We start from the raw sequence: 24,746 nt of genomic DNA, 5'->3' as shown, positions 1-24,746 counted from the left end.
ATCTGTGAGTCTCTTCATCACTTCCTTTTCCAACTTGTTTTCCTATGATTATTGTTCTAGAAAACTTCCTGCCAATTGACATCCTGAAGGCCATGACCTGTAACAACAGGAAAGACAGGAGAGGGTCTTGCATCTCACTGGGCATCTGTGTGCCCATGTGTGCCATGCTCTGGAAAACTTTCCAGTTTGTGCTCTGGACCTATCAATTCTGTTCATTAGCATCCCAATGCCAGGAGATACAGAACCTTAGAATCAGAATCGTGGGATCAAAGAATGGCCAGGGTTGGAAGACACCTCAAGGATCATAAATCTCCAACCCCCTGCCACACGCAGGGCCACCAACCTCTTTTCATAGCAGCCCAGGCTGCCCAGGGCCCCATCCAACCTGGCCTTGAACGCCTCCAGGGATGGACGTGGCATCACAGCCTCTGTGGGCAGCTGTTCCAGCACCTCGTCACTCTCTCACTGATAAATTTCTCTCTGATATCTAAACTGAATCTCCACTCTTTTTGTTTAAAGCTGTTCCCCTTTGCTCTGTTGCTCTCTTCCCATGTTAAAAGCTGATTTCCCTCCTGCTTATAAGTTTCCATTTAATTACTGGAAGGCCACATGAGGTTTCCCCAGAGTATTCTCCAGACTAAACAAACCCAGCTCTCACTGCTGGCTCAGGTGAAGTTTTTTGTCCGCCAGAACACCGAAGTCCTTCTCAGCAGGGCCGGCCTCCATGAGTTCTTCTCCCAGCCTGCACAGATATCTGGGGTTGCCCCAACCCAGGTGCAAAACCCTACACTTGACCTTGCTGAATCTCATTAGGTTCACATGCTCCCTCCCAGATGAAGATTTTGAAACAGCTTTGTGAAGAAATGAAAGAACCTTGAGAGCAACAAGAGTTCTTTCAGGCTGGACATTAGGAAAAACTCCTCCAAAAGAGTGGTTGGGCGCTGGACAGACTGCCCAGGGAGGGACTGCAGTCAGATTCCCTGGAGGTGTTCAGGAAATGTTTAGGTGTGTGTATGGGAACTGCTAAGTCACAGCCTGAACCTCTGATTGATCACCTGAGGCGAGCCATGAGTCAGCCAGAGGAGCACAGTGAAGGCAATTCAGCTGTGCTGCTCTCCTGGACCTATTTAAGAGCTGGCTGCCAATGGGGAAGGAGCTCTTCTGGAGATTGGCCCTGCTGGAGTTTTGTGAGTGAGCCCTGGGTAGAGGTAAGCCTTCTATTTGTTCCCTTTTTATTATCATACTCTCCTTTGTCAAACTCTTGTTTATTTCATAATTATAGCACCTTAATAGTCACTGATTATACAGGGTGGCAGTGAGGAAGATGAGTGATGTGGAATGCCTTTCTTTAGAATCATTTCAGAACGGCATTTCACTTAATTGTGAACCAGGCAAGGGGGTGCAGAACAAACAGGCAAAACAGAGTGCAGGGAGGGATGTGGAGGGAGGTGAGCTTAGGAATGCAGCCTTGTCTCTCTCCTGAACCAAGACGCTCATGCTCACGTATTGGTTCAGACTATGGCTTGGGAATTCCACTGCAAGTCACAGTAACACAGCAATTGGGGTGGGTGATGTGATAATAGCTTCTTGGAAACAGTTGTGATGTTCCCTCCTGTTCTAATTGCAATAGCTAGTGCCAACCTTGGTGGTGCCGTGCCGACCTGACCATTGTCTGTCAAGCTGGCTGAGTGGCTTGGAACCCTTACAAGGCTAGTTGGGCCAGGCTGAAAGCTGGCTGGCTGTTCAGGAGAGGACTGGCATGTGAAAGGTGGCCAGCTGGCCCATGGAGCTCTGTTTCTAGGGTCCTGCCAGGCCAGAGGCTGGCAGGCTGTTCAATAGGCACTGGCAGACTGAAAGCCAGCATGCTGGCTAGCCTGGGTGATCCAGCCGGGCCAGAGGATCCAGCTAACCTGGAGACCCGGCCAGGCCAATGGCCATGCAGCCCCAAGGCAGACCATCCAGGCTGCCACATCAGGTGTGGATCACTAAACCTGTCAGGCAGATGGCAAAGAAGATCAGGCCTGGCAAGGCTTCCCCAACGCCCCAGCCAACCGGCCTGTTGAGGCCTAGCAGGGCTCCCCCCTGGGCCGACTGGTCTTTTACCTCCATTAGACCTTGTTCTGCTGTGGAGAACAGGTGGGAGCAATTCACTTGTCTGGACAAGGGGTGGAGCCTGGTTCCAGCCCTCCCTGACCTCATTTAAGGGCTGGCTGGACCCTGTGAGGGCTTTCTGCATGGAGGTGTGTTCTTTGGTGTTCTGTGTGCCCTGATCTTCAGAATGGGTTAAGCAGTTTGGTCTTTGTTTTCGGGATTGAGTTGTTTACCTTTTGGGGGTAACTGAAAGCTGTGCCTGCTGTTGCCTTTGTCTCCTATTGCCATTTTGGGTTAAGGGTTCTGCTTTAGGCTTTGTGGGCTGGGTCTAAGGAGGCCCCTGAGGGTCTCTGGCTTTGAGCATCAGTCAGTGGCAGTTGTTGTAGAGTGATCTGACTGTGTGTGAGTAGTGGTACTTAAAGCTATGTGAATTCCTTGGCGAGGCCAAGCAGTGTGGAGGTCCTTCTATCCCTACTTGTGCAAGTCAGGAATGAAGTATATTTCTCTGCAGCTGAGAGCTTTTTGTTTGCTCGTGCAGCTTTGCTGTGGGTGATGCGGAGTTGTTAGGCAGACTTGGGTTCATTTGCCACACAGCACCGTGGCAGCCAAGCTCCAGTCCCTTTCCCAGTCTCAGTGGGATCAGTTTGTTCTGTTCTCGTCCGCTTAGAGAAACAGAAACTTCCTGCCCCCCAAAGCTTGTGACAGGTATTTCCCTAGAGCAGCATTCATGTCCTTCTTCTGGCCCCTTCGGCCAATTCCCAGCTCTCCAAACTGAGATGTATGGATGCAGCCCACCCCAGGGCTTCTTTGCCCTCCTCTGGGGCAGCTCCTCCCTGAGGAGATGTCTTTTCCCGCACGCAGCTGGTTCTTTGGCCACGTGGGTTCAGTACATGGGGTTATGGGGGTCCTGCAGGTCACAGAGTTATGGGGTGACATTGGGTCAGATGGTATGGCACAGAGTTATGGGATCAGATGAGGTTCTGGGTCACAGTGATGGGGTCAGAAGGGATGGTAGAATCAGATGGGGTGTCATGGAGTTACGGGTCACGTGGGATTAGATGGTGGGGGTGAGGTGGGGGCAGGGATTCCAGAGTTCTGGGGCCACACGGCAGCGGGTCACAGTGTGATGGGAGTAGACAGGGTCAGGGAATCACAGGGGCGTGTGGGGGTATGGCTCACACAGGGCTGTGGGTCACGTGCAACCACCTCACCCCCACCACCTAATCCCACATGACCCGTAACTCCATGACACCCCATGTGATTTTACCATCCTTTCTGACTGCATCCCAAGGTCTGCATCCTCTGATCTTTTCTATTGCCCATTTTCCCTTCCCCATCTCCCCCAGTGACCAGCACTTGTAATAAACTGGACGGGCTGACATCTACCCTTTGTGTATGAATCTTGCTGTCAGGTGAGCATAGACTAGAACCTGCTCTCGCTCTCATAATAGGAGCAAGATGGTGCCATCACCTTGAAGAGGGATGATGGGTACTCTTCCAAGACCCCCTGGCTCTGACAGATGGGGTGGCCACATTCCTCGGAGCCCTGGGACCCCGAGATCCTCATTTTCCAATGCGGTGCTCTCTTCCAGTGACACACAGAGCCCATGATTTTGCTGCATGTGAAAGGTATAGCTAAGTGTGAGGCCAGAGAGGAGACTTTTTCCTTCCAAATTGCTCTCCTTTACATTCCTGGTGGGAACAGAAGGGGTTTTTGGGAGGTGCTGGGAGCAAGACACTGCAGCTGGGTAACTTGTATGGAAGGGATAAAGAGAAGCAGAGAAATGGCTGCCTGCTCTCAGCGTTCTGACCTTAAACCTCCCCCAGGGTATGCATCTGGGAGAAGAACTGCTCTTTTTTTTTTTTTTTTTGTGAAGAGTTTCTCTTGTACAGCAACTCATTGGCTTTTGGACCACAGGGAAAGAGATGGAAGAAAATACAAGAAAGGTCTTGTACCAGGTCAGGCGTAGATTATCCTGATATTACAAGCAGAATAGGAGGGAATATCACAACTGTTTCTAAAAAGCTATTATCACATCGGCCACCCCAGTTGCTGAGTTACTGTGACTTGTAGAGGAATTCCCAAGTCACAGCCCAAACCAATACGTGAGCACGAGTGCCTGATGCAAGAGGAGACAAGGCTGCATTTCTCAGCGCCTTCCTGGCGGCACGGATGCGGCCCGTGCTCGCCGCTCTCCAGGAAGGCCCGCACGGGGCGGCGCGGCGCGGGCTCGGCCTTGCCGCGGTCCCCCGCGTCCCCGCCCTCCTCCTCCCGGGGCCCGGCCGCCCCGGAAGCGGAGCGGGCGCGCGGCGACAAGCATCGGCGCTGGCAGCCGGGCCGGGGCCATCTGGGACGCGCGCGGTGATGACGCAACGACGGTGCGACCGCGGAACGAAAGGACCCCGACCAATGGCGGCGTGGAGGAGGCGGGGCCGAGCGCTGGCTCTCCGCCAGTAGCGGCCGCGGGGCCGCCGCGATAGCGTTGGCGGAGCCGTGGGGCTCCGTGCGGGGAAAGCGGCGCTTCGCCGCCCCGCGTCCCCGCCGCTGCCGCCTGCCCCGTGCCTTTGGGACGCCGGGCTCTCAGGGGAAGGCGGCGCGGGGGCCTGTCCGTCCCCCCTCTGCACCGAGCCGTCCTCCACAGTCGCTGTTCGGACGGGAGCCGGTTGGGAACGCGGTCGTCTCTTTGTTTGCGTTGTGTTGCGTTGTCTCTTTGCGTTCGTCGATTAAATGTTTACCGTTCGTTTCTCGGCGCTTCTGCCCGCGGTCGTTTCTGCAGCTCCGGTAAGTCACCCCGTTCCCGTGCCCACCGCCCGGTAAGGACGAGGCGGCGCAAACGGAAGAGATTAAGACTGGCTGCACAGCTTTGAAAACTGTGCTCTGCAGACCAGCTGCACAATAATGTCCTGCTGGCACGAATCCTGAACTTGTCTGCCCTCAGAAAGTTTTCCTGGATGTTCCTAGAAGGTTGCTGATATTCTTGGCACTCTTGGCCTAGCTGAATTTAATTGGAAAACTCCCACTAGCTTAGCAGGACTGTCTTCTTATTTTCCATATGAAAGAACTGGATTCGTATTTTTCTTGCTTTCTTTTTTGGGTTTTTCTAACAATCTCAAAATCCTGTGAAGCACGGCTTTCACACCTGTTCAGTGACTCTGTGTATTCATGCGTTTATACATGAAATGAGTTTTATTTGTTTCTGCAATGTTGTTTTCACCTAACATATGTTTTAGTCTGGGAGTTAAATCTGAGTTGTTTATTTACTGCTGTGATAATGCTGAGGATCTGCATGAGGCACTGCAGCAGTTCAGTGCACGCTTACGCTCTCAAACCCCAGGGCCCCCATCCCAATTGATAATGCAGGTAATCTGGGACCTTCTTAAATTCCAGCAGCCTTTCAGAGGCTGGCTTACCCGCTCTGCACACCACTGTTTAGATATGCACACAAAAAAGCTGGGCTTCTGCAAAGCTGAAAGCAAGTCTTTCAGTGCTTATTAATTTTGCTCCAGGCCTTTTACATTAGTAAAGTATTCAGAAGGAAGGGCCAAAATATAAACCTGCCACCACTTTCTCTAATGCATGCGAAGCTTCACCTCTCTAATTCCTTAGCAGTGTGTGCTGTGCAAATAAAAGCCCAGAGTCCAGAGGATGTGTAAGGAGCTCTGAGCTCTGCACTCCCTGTGCACGTGCAGTCTGGCAAAATAAACTTCTGGCATTCGCTGTTCAGAAGTGCAGTGTGCCTGAAGCGAAGTCCTTGCAATTCACTTCTATTCAGCGAAGGATTCTTCACCTATTTGAACAACTTGAAACATTTTAGAGTCGTGGAACACTTTTGAAAAAGGAAGATCTTTAATATTGATATTCATGCCTATTTAGGTTATCGATTTTCTATCCAAGCTCAGCTATTGATGGTTATGCCTGTGTAAGCCATAAAAATCAGGTCTTTACTGGATACATCCCATGCCAAATATTGTTGCTGGGTTGTTTTTATTTTCTATAGGTAGGATGCCGCTGCATTTACAGTGCAATCAAATGAGAATGTGACAGAGACTCTGTAAGTGGTGGATTTTACTTCTTTTCTAAATGGTGTGTTTAAAAAAAAAAAAAAGTACTGTTTTTTGCTTTGTACAAAAATATTTGCTCCTTTGTACAAGAACACGGGTGTTTTCCATCCTCTAATTCATTAAATCTTGACCTGAAAGAATAGGTGAGTTATAGCATTGCAGCTGTAAATCTGTACTTTCTGAAAGTCTTTCATTAGGATAGCACTGCAAAAAAGGAAAAACAGGATGCCTAGATACTTTTAATTTTTGAAGGTACAGTCAGTGTACTTATTTATTGCACTTAAGAAAAGCAAGAATGAGTGCTTTGGTCCAGTGTACAGCAAGGAAGTGCTCACGTGTGCTGTCGGTACACATACCTCTAATATCACTGCAGCTTTATCTGTCTTCCACATTTTAGTAGGTACCATCTTTTAAGGGGGGGAATACTGTTGAAAGCGATCATACTTTGGTGGTTTCTAGGCTCCTCTTGCTGCCCCCAGTTAGCCTGAATGAAGGATATGGAGTGGCAGCATTGCTGGGTGAATACTGCCGTTACTGAGAGCAAAAGAGTGATTCTGTTTGTTGATGTGCCTTTGGTCACTGAGCACCGTGAGAGCATTCTGAGTATTTGTATTTGTAGTTCCAATGGCAAGTAGTCTAAAGACTGCTTGTGCACAAGTGACTCAGAGCACATCAGTGCAATCTGCATTGTAACACATTACCTCTGATTTTAAGCCTGAAAGTTCCTTCCAGTATTAAGGCCCAGGAAACTCATTAGCCATCTGACCTGGGACAAATCTGCCTTTTTGTTTCTCATTACAATCCTGTTTTTTCTTTGTGAAATTCCTTGGAACTGGTATTATCACACAAGCCAGACTTCTGCACAGTGTAATATAAGGAATGTAATATATGAATATATATATATATACATGTATGTAATATATTACACATATACACACACACACACACATATATATATATATATATATATATATATTCATTTTCTGTTACCTTTAGAATACAAAGTTGTCTTTACCAATTTGGAAGAGATGTCTAGGAAAATGAGCTCCGTGTTGATTTCTTAAAAATTCAGAAGTAGAATTATTCTTCATTTGGCTCTGAGGGGCAATGATTGCAGGAATTGCTTTCCAGGACATATATTATTAATATTTTACCACTCCACATATCTTTCTGATAGGAATCTCTTATTGATTTTAGTAATTTCAAGTTTGTGGTGACAGCCCCTCATCAGCACAGTTTCTCTGTGATGAATTTACTGTCAAGCCACGTTAATTGGTAGAATGTATGGCAGTCATTAGTTGTTGCAGGAGCTTTGAGTAAATTTTCTGGTAGGGCTCTCATTTAAACTAGGAGGGGTAGTGCAGAGAACAGGGTACAATTCCCTGCTCAGGAGTTTTGTTTTCTGTTACTTACAGTTTCATAATCAGCCTGAAGTGCATTGCCAAACACTTCATTCCAAGAGCTCATCTTAATTGCTGCATGGGATCTTACTACATGTCCTTGTTGTGATCCATCGGTGCCACAGAACAAATAAATTTCTGTTAGGTGCTGGCAACCATTGATTCTTATTTTGGTCGCAGGGAACAAAATTTTTCACAGTGAAAGGGACAGAATCACCACGTGCTGCAGAAGAGCTGAAGCGAATGGTAAGAAGTCCTTCTTGCGTGGACTTTTGCCCACAGAAACTGTTTTGTTTCTTCTTCCCGTAGTATGTAAAATCCAAAGGATGCAGTCTAAAAGATATAGTTTATTAACCACTGATTGATTTCAGTTTCAAATAATAATATCCTTCTCACCACATCAATTTTTCAAAGTCAGGCAAAGATGACAAGTGTACAGAACAAAGAGAAATCGTAGCAAGTCTTGTTATTTTGTTCTCCTATCTGTGAAATGCTGCACCCAGAGTTCACAGCATTACTCAGAGATTAGCTATTTTGACTTCCAGATGCTCCTTGGTTTGGAAAGAGCCTTTTTGTGCTTTGGGTCTGATGCTTGCCTGGACTTTAATAGTCTCTCAGTCAGTCAGGCACTCAGCTAAACACAGTGATTTTCAAAGCTTTGTGTAGGCACATATGAAGCTGCCAGCTGGAAGCTCTCTCAGACACTGAACAGTGACAGAGGCCAAGAAAGAGCCTTCAGCTTAGAGATGTGTAATGATGGCTGAATCCCACCATAGGTACAACTCGTGGCATCCAATCTGCAGACTGTATGATCTGGGAGAGCAGTGCAAAGAAGAGTGGTCAGCTGTGTCCGAAAGCCGAGTGTGGAGCCAAGTACAGGTACAGCACTGGAGTATGAGGCCATTTAAAGGTAAAATATTTCTTTCAAAAATGGGGGAGAACTGATGTGGAACAGTGTTCTTCTGTTCTAAGTCAGCAGAGGCAGATTGCACTCTGTTTATGGAACTGCAGCATTACTTAGGCACTTTTCAGTAATCCTATTTACTAGATGTTTACGCCTAGCATGGCATAAAAATAAACATTGCACTGCCGTGCTTCCCTGCTAAAACTCAGTCATCCTTACCATCCCAACTCCTAACTAATCAAAAGATCAGTGCTGCTAACTTTACCAGTACAAAATAGTCCTTAAGAAGTAAGGGCGACTCTCCTTACCTTTCTCTTTCCCAAGAAATCTGCTTCCAGTTATGCTTGAAATGAAGCCCTCATTTAAAAGTATATGGATGAATGCATCAAATTTTGAATGAGGCCCAAGCTGTAAGCTTGGTTGATGGAATTCTTATGGGAAGGAGTTCGCAGGTTACTGATAGGAGAAGGGTAGGGACAAACACGTTCCTGACATAGAGCAGTGCTCATTTCTGAAGGCAAATTGACTTCTAAATACAGCTAATTAAGAAATTCAGCACTTTTTAATAGTACAAGTCAGAAAAGTGTTTCTGTACTAACTTGCCATTGCCATTAGACGCATGGCTTTTATGAGGCAATAGAAATACTTGTTTACCTCTAGTTTTAAAAAAAAAAAAAAAAAAGCAACATGCATGCTTTGCTGGAGTAAGAAATAATTATATTTTGCAGTTGAAGCTTGTGGGATTTTTTTCTTTTTAAAACCCTCTACAGTCTGTTTTAAAAACAATGGAGAAATCAGGTCTTCCCAGCATGGTTTGGCAGCTTGAAAGAATTAATCCTGTATGTATAAAAGAAGAGGTGATGTCACACTGCAGTTTTAGCAGGATAAAGCTGTGAGGGGTTTGCATGGTAACGCTGCTGTCAGCAGCTGCCTTGCCCTGGCATCTGGACAGGTCTGGGTTTTATGAGGTGACTGCAGGAAGATGAGCTTAGAAAACACGAGTGAAGTGAAGTTTGGATTAACTCAGCATCCTTTTATTAAAATAACATGCAAGCATCCTGCAAGATGAAATGTGCAGGAATTTTGGTGTGGCAGGTGTGTGGAGGCAGTGAGCTGGAGGCACTGAGGTCTGATCACAAGTGCTGAAGATGGCAATCTGCTCTACCTGCACTCACACAGATCTGCATGACTTGTCTTCATTCTTCCAGGGCTTTTGAAAAATCTGACATATGTATGTTAGCAAAGCAGCCTTAACATTTATTAATGAAAGAGATTTCTATAAGGGGGCTTAGATTTACTTTTCCTCTGAAAAGCATCTTTAGAAATATCCTGCAGTCTGCAGGAAGCCAAGGCTGAGCAGAAGAGAAAAGCACTTCCAAGTCTTCCAAACGAGACATGAATTACAGCCATCTTGACTGTTGACCTAAACTTGACCTGAACCTCTTGATCCAGGCTGAGCAATAGCCAAAACTGAATCCAAGCTCAAGCAGAAGGGATGTTGCTGACTGAATCCCAAAATGCTACAGTAGAATTGGAAACCAGCAGGAGCACAACTGTCCCACAGAGTTTAGGAAATTGTACGTTTTTTCCTCTTCCAAAACCTGGAACTCGTGCAGTTTTACAGCTTCTGTAGGAAAGGACCTTGTGTTAGATCCCATCTGTGCTGTAAGAAGTATTGTTTGGGGTGGAGAGCATCACTGTTCAGAGCAATTGATCCCTTGGGCATCTTCATGGGTGCCAGATTTAGAGCCACTGACAATGTCTGCTGCTTTAAATGTCAGGCACCCACTGCATGTACAGCTGAGTGTGGACCTGGAGGAAAGTGATTCTGCACAAACTGATGAGCTTTGTGACCGACCTTTTTGAGCAATCCCCTGCCGTGTGTTTCAGCCCAACGTGTGTGGAAGAAGTGTTCCAGAAAGTTTTCCTGGTGAGTTACAGAAGTAACTGATGAGTTACAGGAGCAGCAGCAGGTTATGATGGGAACATTCTGAGTCTTGGGTGGGAGAAATTTGAGGTAGCTGGAAAACTGTAAGGTCAGCAATGTTCTGGGCTGTTGCTTAATAAAAACATTCATCCAGGATGGTGCTATTGTGAGAATACTGATAGCAAAAGTACATAAAATTGACACTAGCACTTCCAGTGTGGTGATCATTATGTAATTAACAGGCTTTATTTCTCTTGTTTTTTTGCTGTTTTTGTTCTGTTTTTATCTTATAGCTACTTTTATTTCAGATATATAGCAGCGAGAATCTTTCCACTCCCTGTGTGCTGTCCCATTTAGTTCCTACCATTCATTTCATCGCATCCCATACATGCCATTCTTCCACTGAGCTTGATTAATGCCAGTTTCTCTGCAGTCTTTCCCTCAGCATGAGTAAGATGATGACCATATTTCCTTTTTATACAGGAGAGTATCAGGGCAGGGGATAAGGAGACAACTGGAATTGCTGAGGAAGAGAGTGAGGTACGTATGAGCAGCCTCAGGAATTTGGTTGTGCTTTAATATCTTCAAGAGGAGCGTGGCAAAAATATATATATGTTATCTGCATGTAATCAGTGTGCAGACAATACAGTGTGACTGTGACCCACCTGTGGTACCAGGACATTTCTCATTCAATGCAAGACCTACTTAGAAACTGCCTGTTGCAGCAGTACAGACTGATAAATATTTTGGGACAGAAAACTTACAGATCCATGAACAGAAAGTGGCATAATGCTGTTTCTATTGACATTTGTGGTAAAGAGAGATATGCTGCATAGATTCACAGTAGCTTTTACATTTCCCTTGAATTTGTTTGTTTAGCCTTCCTCTAAACATCTTTAAAAAGGAAAAGGAATTTTGATTCATTTGTTTTTCCTTGCACAGCTGAAAATAATCATGCCACAAGTTTGTTTTCCAAAATAGGAATCTGGCATTGAATTAGGTAAATTACAAAGCAACTGAAAAACTCTGTGACGTACTTAATTTCTCTTTGGGTGGGCACATTGAAATCTAAGGGTGGTGTGGTTGTATTTGTCTTTATAAAGCAAGACACTGTGAATCCTTTTGTACAGAATTGAAACTGTAATGTTTTCGAGCGTGCGTGGAGAGCAGCAGAGGAAGAAGAGCTACCTGTTAAATGCAGGAAGAGAGGTAGGGCATGAGAAATTATTACTCCTCATTGGTAATTGCTTAGAATCTGTATCTCAAGGAGCTGATGAACTGTTTGATTGTTATTTGCCTTAGTGCCACAACATACACAAGCAGATTGTAAACTGTTTCCTACTTGTTTTGGTTTCATGGTAGGCTCAGCTGTCCAAGGTTGGGTTTGTTATACTGATGTGAACAGGCATCAGCCCTTCTGCAATCTGGGATGCGTCCATGCTCTGTTGCTACCCAGGGTGCCCTATATTGCAGGGAAGCCAGATGTGCAGCCAGCAGCTGTCCCTGCTGGGCAGAATGGCTGAGCCAGGATGAGGTCCCACTACCATGGGCTGCTTTCTTCCTGTGACCCGTAGCCCTGCCTCACTGGTGCCATACTCCTCACCAGCCTGCTGTGTAGAAGCCAGGAGAATTACACTAAAAAGAATTTATGGGATGGGAGAGGTAGATCAAACCCAGTTTCTATAGCTACAGGTGCTGATGCGCTGCAAATGTGAGTTGCACTGCTTCTCTAGCATTGTCTGATCACTGCCAAGTCTGGGCCAAGAAATGCCTTGCTCTCCCCTGGGCACAAAGGCTAAGCCTTTGAAATGCATCTTTCCTCTGTTCCAAACTAGGTGCTCTTGTAAAGTAACTTCTATCTGGTCAGTTTAACCTGCTTAGAGGAGCAGTATTACTGAATGCAGAAGAGATGCTGTCAGGGATCAGGCTGTTTGCTAAGCTGATATCCTGGCTCCAGTGGAGGACTGTCCTTCTGAGGCAACTTTCATAACCAGTTCTGCAGTATTACTCCAAAAGCCTTCCAAGACTTTGCAAGCAGTTGGTGTGCTCACTAAAGCATGATAATTAGTTCTTGATCTTATATTAGATGGCTGAGCTGTAATTATGACTAACTTTCCTAAAAATTACCCAGTCCTTTTCTAAATCAAGCTGTGGAGCAAGATCTTCAGCTCTGGAAAATGGGGAGAGCTCAGTGAGCTCCTCGCAGACCCCCAGCTGCAGACTCGGCTGCTCTCCTCCTCTTCATGGCCTCATTCTTGCTGCTGCTGAATCTGGGCACTGCACTGAGCTGACAGTTATATTAGAGGATAATGCAGCCAGCTGCAGCCTGGGTAAAGAAGCATTCACTTTTACTGCAACTCGAAGCCACGTGGCTCTGTTATCACAGCCTTCATTACATTGGATGGCCCTTGTTTTTTCTCCTGTGTGGCTGTGCAGATTTCAGTAACACTTCTGCAGATAGCTGGTTTAGGATACTCTTAGTCTGTGTATTGGTATGGAAAACATGTTTGTAGAGTTGGTTCTCAAAAGAAGACAGGAAATACCTGCAAGTACGTGGCCCATTGCAGCTAGGTGTGGGATTCTTGTTCTGATTTCAGTGGAATTGAGTCTCCCTCTTTTTAGTTTAGTTTTGTTTTTTTTCTTTATCAAAGGCATTTGATACTAATAATGAGATTCATTCAGCACTAGCACACATGCTTTTGTAAAAGCCATTTTTTAATTATCTATCTTGCTTTGGTTCTGTATTCTAAGGCACGGAAAATACTCAGTTCTGCATATGTGAATGTGCTGTGCATTCAGTGAGTTACAGCTACAGCTGTTGAGAGCATCACCCTTTCAGTGCTGACTGTGAGCTGACTCATGTAAATTAAAATTCTCCTCCACCGTAAAAGAAAATTGGCTATACAAATGCAGTAAATAGAAAATAAGTGTTGATCCTAATCACAACAGGCAGCAAGATCAGTGTCTGCAGCATGCTGTTAGAAACACGTGATGAAATCAATCTGATAGGCATTCTGTTCCCCTCCTTTCATACTGGTCTCTTCCAAGGCTTTTATATCCACCATTTATGTGAGTACTAGCCTGGGTCAAGACTGCTAAATTGGTAATACTCTGTGAGACAGGTTTGCATGCCTTACAAGTGACAGGAGAAGATGTCAACACTTGTGCATATCTTTTGATAATACTTTTGTGGCAGAGCATCCTTCCCTAGCAGAATTTTCAGTTCAAGCTAAAACTTCTCCGGTGGTTTCTGCAAAACACTGGAGTATTTCCTGCTTTCAAGGGCTGCAGAAGAATTTATTTACCACATCAGTTGATGTCAGCCACTAGGGGTAGATAGAGCTGAACAACAGTGACTGCATTTGTTCACAATCATTCTTCAGGCAGTTCAAGTTGAGCTCAGAGAGCTGCATTAGTCTCATTCATGGGTGGAAAATCAAACTGAGGAAACAGAGCATCAGGTTGTGAACTGAATTTCTGCTGAACTTAGCTTGACGCTGGTACCTAGAAAATAGCTTTTCTTTAGTGTTTAAAAACTTCCTGAAGTTAATTGAATTGACAGAATGTTTTTTTTTTTTATTTACCTTCACCATCAAGGCAAATCTACAATAAACTTAATTCAAGTGTATAACTGTAAACAAATACCAGTATGTACCAACACAGATGTTGGGGTGATACGTAAATTACCTCTGCTGGAGGAAGGATTTAGCAATGGCCTTCAGGAAGGTACTTTTCTATCCACCTTTCAATAACTGAAATAAAATGCATACTGACTTTTCAACACAGACTAATGACAAATGATTCAGTCATATCAAATCTGCTTGTGTCTTTATTTACATTTCTTTCTTCTTTAAAATCGGCCTAGCTATAGGCTAACATTTTCTGATACCTGATGACATCTGAATATTTCTAGCAGTTATCTAGCTGTAGAATGTATTTCCTTCAGCTAGCATAGCCCAAGCACATCTCTGTTCAAAACGAATGTGTCCCATGGCTCTTGGCAACAACCTCCTTCAGTCCTGAAGGTGCTCTGGCGTGTCATGGATTTCACACCGGACACTGGGACAGCCCTGAAAGAGGTCCAGGTCACTTCTGCTTTTCACCTTGTGTTCCTCTAAGCTCTTAGAACTTTTACTTTTCTGCACAATTATTGATCTCTGTCTTGAGGTAAGAATTCCACCTGCAGCAGAAGTAAAGAAACATGTTTTTCAACTTGAAATAAAGTAGGAAATACTCTTGTGGTGCTTTTGTTGTATTTTATTTCTTCTCCTAGGGAAAGGTCAGCAGCATCTCTTCAGTAGTAATGGAGCCAGCATCGAACAACAAAGGGGCGGGAGAAGAACATGATGTGATCATGAACGAGTCTAAAGATGCTGCAGCAGAGATGGGCACTCAGGCACTGACAGTGAAACTTGCCAAGTTGTAAGAGAGCGGGAACCAACTGAAGAAATCCAGACTGCACCTTCTCAAGATCAGCCTGCGTCAGCAGGAGGCACAGCTTCTGACATGCCACTGGGCTTTCTCTTTAAGGTCTGCTTGTTTGCTGTTCTTTTAGACATCCTTTCACATCTAGCTTCTGTGGAGGTGTCTGAAAATTGAATCATTGCGATGGTTTACTGAGGCCAAAGGACGCCTGGTTTCACAGCCATATGCTTGCATGCTCATACACTCACCCAACCTTTGGTTGTTTTTTTTCCATACATGAGTTTTGAGAAACATATTTTCTGCACTTGGATTTTGGTGGTTATATCCCTCTGTAGCTGTAAGAATCATTAGAGGTCTCCTTTCATCTCGCCAAATCAGTACTGACAGTGAATCTTTTAAGTAAAATTCCACTGCCAGCGATTCAGTCAGCAGTATCATACAATCGTTTGCTAACAGTACCAAAAAGGCGTTTTTCTGGCCTGAGAATCTGTAGAGGAAGTTCCAGCCCTATTGAAATCTATGGGACTTCAACAATTCACTGTAATGAAGTTGAAGTGTCCTTTCATGTCCTTAGTATTACTGTCCTTACGAACTGTTAGGGTATTCAGACAGAAAAGCTTAATGAAGTTGCAGGGAAATCCTCTCCTTGGCTGATAAGAGCCACAGAGATTCCTGGTTCACAAGGTTCTTTCACTTCAGAATCAGTGAGCAGGAGAAATGCTCCTTGAGGCTAGATGAACTTTATTTGCTTCCTGCTATCATTTGCATACTTCAGACTAGTTAGTCCCATAGCACTCCATAAATATGCCATTCCTTCTGATCCAAGGTCACTGGTCAAGATTTTCAGCAAGCAGTGAGAATGGCATTAAGGTTAGAGTGACCAGAATTGCGCAGTTTTGGTGCAGACCTGCTCATCTGTTGTTCATCTTTTGTTTTTTGTCATGCTTTCTTGAGTCAAATGTAAATAAGAAGCAGCAGAATGCACGACTGCCATCTGGTTCTCGATGCTGTATTGTTTCATTATTGCAGTTACCACGGAACTGTCTGTGCTTGGAGAAAACTAGGATAGTGCCTCTCTTCAGGAGGAAGAGCTATTTAGTTAAATGGTCTGTTCACGGCAGTGTGCTAACCCCACAAATGTTTCAATAATCACCTCTTTGACAGAGAGATTTTTTTGGCATTCCTATCTGCCAGTGAATGGGAGTTCTTTCCAGGACAAACAGGAGCTGTGGTTCCCATTATTCACTTCTTTTGTCTTGTACTGAAACTGGTGCTGTACCTCTCACTCTAATTTCCAGGGATGTTTACATCAATCACAGTATCCAGCAGACAGCATAAGTAAGGGTCTGAAGTGACATTTCCTGTGATTCTTCTCCAAGCTTATTAGCAAAATCCTGCCATCCCTTTCCTCAGGTCTAGGCATGATAGTGGGAAATGAAAGCAAGTTCCTTGCACAGTAGGAATAATGTAACAGGACTTGTCCAAGAGGCAGCACCTGTGGGATTCTGCAACCTTGGGAAAGGAGGTTTGGTTTCTTTCAGTAGTTTCAGGAAGATTTACTGAAGCTGTACCTGTTTCATAAACTGTGATTAGAAACTTTGATGTGAACATGAACAGCTTGAATGTACGTGTCTATGGCCGTATATTTCCATAAAGAAAGAAGTGAAAGAGTACATTTTTCTTTTTTTCACAGTGTCTCTGTTTTGATCGTTTCTGTACATTTGGTATTTCCTTTAGGTTGAAGTTCTGCATGATTTTGAGGCAGCTAATGGTGATAAGCTTAATTTAAAATGAGGGGATATTGCACTAGTAATTCCTTCTGAGACCACAGCTGATCAGGTAACAACAACATGATTAGTTACTTCTTTTGCTAATGTTTCCCTTTGTCTCAGTTTCCTTCTCACTGTTTATTAGTTAATTTGAAATGTTGGTTCAAAACATCTTTACTGTTAGATTCTTATTTTGCCCTTTTACTTGGTTTGATTTGCGACCAAGCAGCACAGTTAACTAAGCTGAAGTCCCAGGTATGTACTGCCAGCAGGATCCTACTTCAGTCCATTTTTCTAGGGTACTTTTATGTTACTTTGTAGTGAATTTTATACAGGCTTACATACAGACACAGGCTGAATACAGAAGATGGCTTACAAATTGTGCATCCTACTATCATTTTGTTGTAACACTGGGTCAGAACTGACTGTATTTCCCCACATGTTCAGAGTTTTACATGGAGATCTGGGGAAACGTGCATTTGCTCGGAGAGAGCACTGAGACTGCACACCAACAGATCTGTCCTGCAGCCAAATGGCACAGAGGTGTTCCTACATGTCCTGTGTGCCTCTTGGGACCTGAGCCTCACACAGCTGTGCTCTTGAGCTGCACCAGCAATCGCTTTGTTTTTGGTGCAAGAACCCAACAGTTCAGTGTCATTTAAGATGTTTTATTTTGTCTTAACAGCGTGTTTCAGGTTAATTTTTAAACGATTTAATTCCACACGTTATATTGATTTGCAGTCAAGTGAATGCATTTTTTACCTCCTCTTTAAGAGCAGCCCATCTTGTACAGTTCGTATGAGCCACTTTGTGGCTGCAGTGGCAGGAAGTGTTGATGAAAAGCATCCCATTGAACTGGGGGCTGGGAGGTTGGGCTCTGGACCTGCACAGTGAGACAGCCAGGTCTCTGCTCCGAATGAAGAGCAGTTCTTAAAACATGCCCAAATGCTGTCAGCGCGTGTTTGGAGAGCCAGAGACTGTTCGTTATCTAAGCTGAACTCTCTCTTAATGCAAGAGACAAGTAATTGCTTTGGGTTTTGATTCTTTTTTATTATTGCTTCTGAATAAAAGATTATTTTCCTTTTCACTGGGACATTTTGTTATTTTGTAGGGACAGATCCTCTTATGCTTACTCAAACTGTGCTGCGTCTCACCTCTTGGGCTGTTCAGCTGATTTCATTGTCAGTATTTGCAGAACCTATTCTAAGGATATAAAATAGGCTGTCTTCAATTATTTTTTCTTATAATGTTTTGTATTAAATCTGTATAACCTTCCCTTGGTGAATCCATTGATTATTTTTCTCTTGTGGTGTGCATCCAAATCCCATTAGCGTTCAGTGGAGTGAATCGCGTGCAGAGAAAATGAAGCTCCATGTATTCGTGTTGCTGAGATCATTCTTCTCCTATCTTTATTACTCACTACATATTTGCCCTTCGTGTTTCACATCACCATAAAACTTAATCTTTCTCTCTTACCAGATAATTTGTTGATTTACAGAGAGTATTTGATCTTGGTTCTTTTTCCTCCTGCAAAATTGATCTAAAACCATCATCTGAGATAGCTAGTGCTGTCAGCCTGTGCTCCCTGTGCAAAGCCAACTCATCCCAGCCAGTGACTCCAACTTTTATCCGTAATTATTGAGTTGAAGTCATCATCCATTACAACTTCAGTCCTGAGCAGAATCTACTCTGTCCGTGGTAGAAAACTTCAGTTTCCCCATCTCAGGTTTTCCAAAAGGTGAGCTTCAAAAACGTGCTGCCAGTTACTCCATCTCTCTTTGTACTGTCTGTAGAATAATAATGAATCAGCATTAGAAATTCCCTGTTAATCATCACTTTTCTCCAACTCCTGTTCTTAAAAGGAACAAAGCACAGAGTTAGCCATGTGGTGAGATGAAAATAGGCTGATCACTGCAAAAATACTGCATGGATTTTGTTCCAGGTGAAATGGATAGCACTTAGGAGAACCCAGCACTTTCCAACAAGAAATCTTCTTTTTGATTGATGGTGCTGCTGAGGATTTGGATTGCAGTATTGCATGTTGAGATCTGGCTTAGGCTGAAGTTTCCAGGAATTTTTGGAAAAGGTTGTTGAGTATCAACTGACTTTTAGTTTCTAGAAATTATGATGGCAGAGAAAACAAGAACTGTTATTTCATCTGATACAGGAATGAGAGAAAAGAACTCTCAGAAAAAAATAATCAGATGGAAACATGGATTTTCCCCCTTATCTGTGGCATTCTATAATGATTCTAGCGCACTGCTGTGCTCTTACTGTGCAGGTATCCCAATATTGCTGTGAGAACTTTGAAAACATCTCCACATGCATTTGCACAAATGCAGGTTTGCTGTGACACTGGATGACTCCGGAGGCTGATTATCCAATCTTCAGTTCAGTTGGAGGTTAGGTGGGATAAAGGCCATCTAATGTGCTCACAGTCTCACAAAACCATGGCAGAACAGAGAAAACAGTCTGTGCAAAATCAGAGTATGCTGTGTAACAAATCACCACTTCTTTTAGCCGTATGACTCTCAGGCCTTGAGTATGCAGAAACGAATGGGAGAGACCTGACACTGAAAATATTCTGTCTTTTCTCTTTCAGGAGGCTGGCTGGTTGACAGGCATTAAGGAATCTGAGTGCCTTCAGCACAGAGATGCAAATGGTTATAAAGGACTTTTCCCGGAGAACTTCACACGCCACCTGGAACAGTTCTTCTCACAGGCACATGAATGTGGTTTGAAGCTCAGTCAGTGGGTTCTTCACCTCTTTGAAACAGGAGCCCCCTTTTTTTGTAGTTCAGGCTGTTAATGGTTTACAGATTGGTTGCTTGTTGAAGCGTATCAAAATGGGCATGAGTGCAAGCAGTTAAGCTAGCCATTTCTGAAGCAGTGCGTGAAAACAAATCAAATACAAACAGAAATGTCCTCATTTGTTCACATGCACGTGGCAACAGGTTTGTTTGTGCTTTGCCAGAGCTGTGGTGATCCTGTGTTTGGTCCTTTCCCACGAAATCCAAAATAGCCTCCTTGACACCAAAACCTGAACTTCTCTGCACTCAGTGCATTGTATAGAGTTGCACTGCAGAAAACTTAGTAATCCTGTAGTAATGAGGTCAAACTACTACAAGTTTCATGTGTTTAAAAAATATAATTAACTGCTGCAACGTTTTTCAGTGTTACCTTTGGACATGCACAGTGTATCTACACGGGAACTTGGACGTGTGTCTGCAGGTGCATGTGGGTATGTGTGCATCTCAGCAATGTCATGCAGTGCTTTGGCTGTGCAGTGCCATCAGTGCATGCATTGCTCTCCCACTGTCTGGCATTACAGACAACAGTTTTGTTCCAAAGCTGCTCCATTGCCAAAGCACTGCACAGCGTCCATGTGAGTGAGGTGAGATTTTCATTCTGAGATGATGAATGGCATCATTTTCAAAGCTGCTGAACCTTTGAGAAGGCATGGCTCGGTTTCCTCTTCTGGCTGCAGTAGTTACAGTGAGGTAATCTGGAAGGGGAACTGTTATGATGCTCATCTATACTTTTTTATTTAATTGGCTGAATAAAAAGCAATACAACAAAGTTAATCTCTGAGAAATAAACATCTTTTCACAATAATATTTATGCAGCGTACCTTCACAGATCCTTTTAAATTAAGGTACATAATGTATGCTGTATCAAAAAGTCACCTGTAACTTCTGTTTTCAAGTGCTGTGTCATTAAAAATAAGCCTGTGATCCACAGACGTTTCATCTGTGATGCTTTTGAAGTTGTGTTACAATGAATTTCACGTGGTTCCTGTGCTCTGTTGGGGAATCTAACTTTAATTTAATGCCTCTTTTCCTGTGCACAGCACAGCTGGTGCACCATCTCAACTCTTGCTTTCAACCCCCAGGTTCCAGCAGGTCTGACTCCCAGCTCAGCACATCTCCTGGCTGCTCCTCCTGGAAATGGGCTCTGGCCACCAGCAGCAGCAGGGGAACTTGTCTGTGCCCAGCTGTCACTCACACTGCTGCCTCTTATTCGTCTCTTGCTCGTCCATTGATCTTGTGTGAAAAGAAAATTCTCCATCACTCTGCTCCGTTCTGTTTGCAAGCAAGGCAAATTTTTCTATTTTATTCTTTTGTTTGTTGGTTTGTTGCTGTTACATTCAAGTGATGCCCTCCTCCCCAGTGCTGGAGCAGCCCAGAACTGTTTCCCACTCCTGTTTAACGCACTATACTGCACTTGGTGAATTACCAGATTTTATGCTTTCTAGGTGATTGTGAAGCAATAGCCGTTGTGTCTTGGTTTCTCTAGAGACTTATTTCTGCCTAGGGCAGCACACACTGCTAACCTACAGCAGCTATCATTTCTATTTCTGCACTGAATGAACACTCAGAGCATTTAGGGCCCTGATGTCCCGATCCTGTGGGCAATGGACGCTGTGGCCGTGGAAGTGAGACATAGTAACTGAAGATGGAGGAGCGTTTCATGAGAGTGAACTGATCAATTGTGTATCTGCAGCTTGTCTCTCCAGTTTGCAGCCTTTCACGAATAATGGAAGGTGTGCAAGATGAATGGCACGTTTGTCCCAGTCCTCCTCCTCTCCCTCCCCCCGCCCCTCATCCCACCCCTCCCCTACCTCACACCTGGATGCATCTGTCCCTGCCTCCAGGAGACAAAGCTGCTGTGGGCGCCATCCTGCTCGAACTGCGGGGGACTTGTTTGCACGGTGCTCTGCTTACTGATGCCCTAGCACCAGGAGAACACAAAGTAGATCACAGTCTCATTAAGCTCCTGCTTAATGAACGTGTTGAAGTACCTTTCTGACTCGAGGAAGAAACACTGAACAATGTTGCTATGATGGTAAGTGGATGAGGCGGTGGGTGTAGGTGCAGTTTGCAGGACTGGGCGGGCAGAGCACAAGCAGCCATTCCACTGTACAAAAGCCCAAATAGGATTTTATTGTCAGTTTGCAAAACAGATTTAAAAGATCTTTATTTGAAACACTCACCATTTGATAAGCCAATTCCTGTCTACAAAAAGTAGTTAGCCTAGTTAACATTTCTGAAAGCAATGCAAAAGAGCACGGAGATGTTTTTCTGTCTGCTGCAATGAGCAGAGCTGGCTCTGCTGTGTCCTCTGGCAGCAGAATGTTTGCTGCAGATCAGAGGCTGCAGGCAGCCCGTGGGGCTGAAGCCAGCTGCTTTGTGAGAGCAAAGCTTTGTTGTCATTCAGGGGGAGGAATTGGAGGTAATGTGGTCTCAGTCCATGTCTAGAATCAGAGAATACAAAGTGGGGGGTGGTTTTAAGCTGGGCATCTCCCCAAATGCATAGATACATGATAAGATAGCCACTTCTCAAGCATTCCTCTCTCAGATTTGCACCCACTGATTTCAGCTCTGATGCTGTCTTTGCATGTAGCTGCCTCCAGCAACATTTCAAACACACCTGTGTTACTCTTGTATGGATGTCTTCACTCTGACCCATCAGCATCACATGGGGAAAACCACAGCACTTCCCAAACTTTCCTCCTGTCAATCGACAGGAAGACTGCATAATTAACATTATTCTAGCAAAGCTGAAATCAATCAAAAGGCAATTGTGCTTCATAGCACAGTGTGCTTAGTAGCAGTTAACAGAAACTTTGCTGAGAGAAAATGCTTAGAAAATAATGGAAGTACCACTCCATGCACAGACAGGACTTCTGCCCCGCCACAGGCCATAAATACAGAGCAGAGCAAAGCAGCACGCAGCCATCGGGAATACGGTCTGCAGGAGTCAGAGGCTCACGTGTGCCAGAGAGCATCAAGCTCCTCCATCCTGGTGGGTGTGTGCTGAAGTACCATTGTGCAAGGCCAGCATCTGCCATGCAAGGCACGCATCTACACTGCTGGGCACTGCTGGTCCTAATAGCCCAGGGTTCATCTGCCCACGCTCCTTACACAGCTGCTCAAAAAGTTCACTCCTTTACTCCAGCAGAGGGTGGCAGACGCTAGAATTTGTGTTCATGGGATTGGAGATAGCATCTGATTCAGTCTTCAGATATAGATTTTTTTTGCAATGACCTCTCAGTATCTAAAGTTGGCTCACAGCTGCAGACACACAGGGCAAATGAAATGAGTCTTATGTACACAGCAACTGGCTACTTCAGCATGCTGGCAAATGAAGATAGAGCAGCTCATTACCGAGCCATACTCTAACTCATTGCTGCAACACATCTCTGTGTTTCATGCGTGTTAAAACTTACAATATGGATCAAACTTGGAGCAGCTGCTCATGGAAAATCTGTACCATTGTAATGAGATATTTGGCTACTTCAATTCAAAAAGACAATGTTAAGAAAGAAAGTAATTCTCTATGCTACCTCTGTTTAAAACAACTTTCTAATTCATCTTGTTTAAACAAACAGCCAAATTGCTAAAAATGAGAAGATTTTAAAACCTTTAATTGGTCTCATGCTCTAGCTCCTTGGCACTACTTTGATCCTATTAAGCCAACATCCCTGGCAATTTTCTTACATGTCTACTCCTGTTTGCAGCCTGGTCTAGTACAAGATATGGAGGTTGCTGGCCCTGCCTATGGCAGGGGGGCTGGAGCTTGATGATCCTCGAGGTTCCTTTCAACCTTTCTATGATTCTATGATCCTCTGCCTCCATCTCCCTCCGTTCACTTACCTTGCTTAGCTCTGGCCTCACTGGGATAAGCGCTGTTCCCCTGCATTCGCAGTGCTGCGGTATTTGACTTTCAGCTAAAACACCAGAACTAAATGAGCGTTAGCAGTCTTTTCATGCTGAGTGCCTGCAGCCAACAAGCCAGTCCCTGTGAGTGTCCTCAAAACAGAAAAGGAGGTAAAGGTGGGTGTAGGGATGTGCTTATGTAGGTTTCATGGACTCCTTAGGTTTCGTGCCATGATGACACGGCATGTCATGTGCCCCTCTCAGCACTTGTGTGTGCCTGTGTGTCCCCTTTCTCTCACTGTCAAAACCTGAAACTTTCAAAGAGGCCTGAAGCATCAGCAGCTGGTAAATCTCATGTTTCTATCAGAAGCCTTGGGAGCCTGCCTCCTCTTGCTCTTTCAGTCCCAGAGCACTTATTGCTGGGAGCACTGCTTCTGTCTCCTGAGGAGCAGCAGCAGCAGCAGAGGCACATCAGGCTTTCAGACCCAGCGGGACACTGATGTCCAAGCACAGGGTCTCTAGCTGCTGTCTCCTCACCACTTCTCTCCCCCGTCACTTTCCAAACACGGCACAGTGGTTTAACACAGCCTGTGGCTAAGCACCACCCCTTCCCAGTGGGATGAGGGAGAGAACCGGAAAAAAAACACAACCACAAACTAGAACTCGTGGCTTGAGATAAAACTATTTACTAAGATAGAGAAAAGAGTTATAGTTATGACTACATGTATACAAAGAATTATAGTTATGACTATATGCATACAAGTGCATATAACAAGTGATGCACAAGCAGTTGCTCGCCACCCACCACCAAGTGCCCAGCTAGCCCCCTGAGCAGTGGAAAAGAGCAAGAACAACTCACTCCCCCTTCAAAACTCTCCTTCTGCATGATGTCATATGGTAGGAACAGCCCCTTGGCCACTTTAGGTGGCTGTCCTGAATTCGTTCTCTCCCAGCTCCTTCTCCAGTTCAGCCAATCTTCTGAGAGGTGGTCAGGGGGCTGCCCACACTGACTGCCAGACTTAGGGTCTTTGCCTTTTACATGGAATTAGTGATGGTGTTACAAAACAAAAAATGTCTAGAAAATGCTTGATAGGTAACTAGAGTTGTCCAAGAGAAAGAGAGCAAGGAAGGAAGAAGTGGTATGGGAAGTGGCTAGGAGACAGAAGGGCATGAAGAATTAAGTCACTGAGTTTGCATCTCGAATGATTTCCAAGTTTCACCTCAGGACACAAAATCCTGAACAATGAGCATTCGAGCCTGGGGAATTGTTACTGGATGAAAAAATGTAGCAAGCGCTCCAGGTTTCCCCTGTGTTTGTCTGCACCTTCCAGACAGAGCAGGAAGGAAAACCTGAACCTGCACTGCAGCAGTCCAACTTCCTCCAAGCTCCTGTTGCCTGGATGCCCTGACGCAGCACTGGGCAGTACTGAGGCCAGCACAGCACTCCTGCTCATCTTCCAGCTCATTGGACAGCTATAAATTCAACTTACATATTTCCCACCCCTTCCC

General features: G+C 44.8%; 1 long non-coding RNA gene across 22 annotated transcripts; it reads left to right on the top strand.

Moving 5' to 3' along the window:
- Nucleotides 1-1,172: 1,172 nt before the first annotated feature.
- Nucleotides 1,173-24,743, top strand: LOC125702405 (uncharacterized). 22 transcript variants are annotated; one of them, XR_007380591.1, is made up of 10 exons: nucleotides 1,175-1,208; nucleotides 6,090-6,143; nucleotides 7,734-7,799; nucleotides 8,330-10,387; nucleotides 10,868-10,924; nucleotides 11,515-11,593; nucleotides 14,658-14,914; nucleotides 16,547-16,648; nucleotides 18,058-18,316; nucleotides 19,181-21,156. It is a non-coding gene; the product is annotated as an uncharacterized LOC125702405 (long non-coding RNA). The 22 variants fall into 22 exon arrangements; XR_007380590.1 differs by lacking the exon at nucleotides 1,175-1,208 and adding an exon at nucleotides 4,523-4,754; XR_007380586.1 differs by lacking the exon at nucleotides 1,175-1,208 and adding an exon at nucleotides 4,523-4,873.
- The last annotated feature ends 3 nt before the right edge of the window (nucleotides 24,744-24,746 follow it).

This window comes from Lagopus muta, chromosome 19, assembly GCF_023343835.1.
Source record: "Lagopus muta isolate bLagMut1 chromosome 19, bLagMut1 primary, whole genome shotgun sequence".
In the NCBI taxonomy this organism is placed as follows: Eukaryota; Metazoa; Chordata; class Aves; order Galliformes; family Phasianidae; genus Lagopus; species Lagopus muta.
Note: the sequence above shows the minus strand (reverse complement) of the source record. Positions and strands in the feature narration are given on the sequence as shown.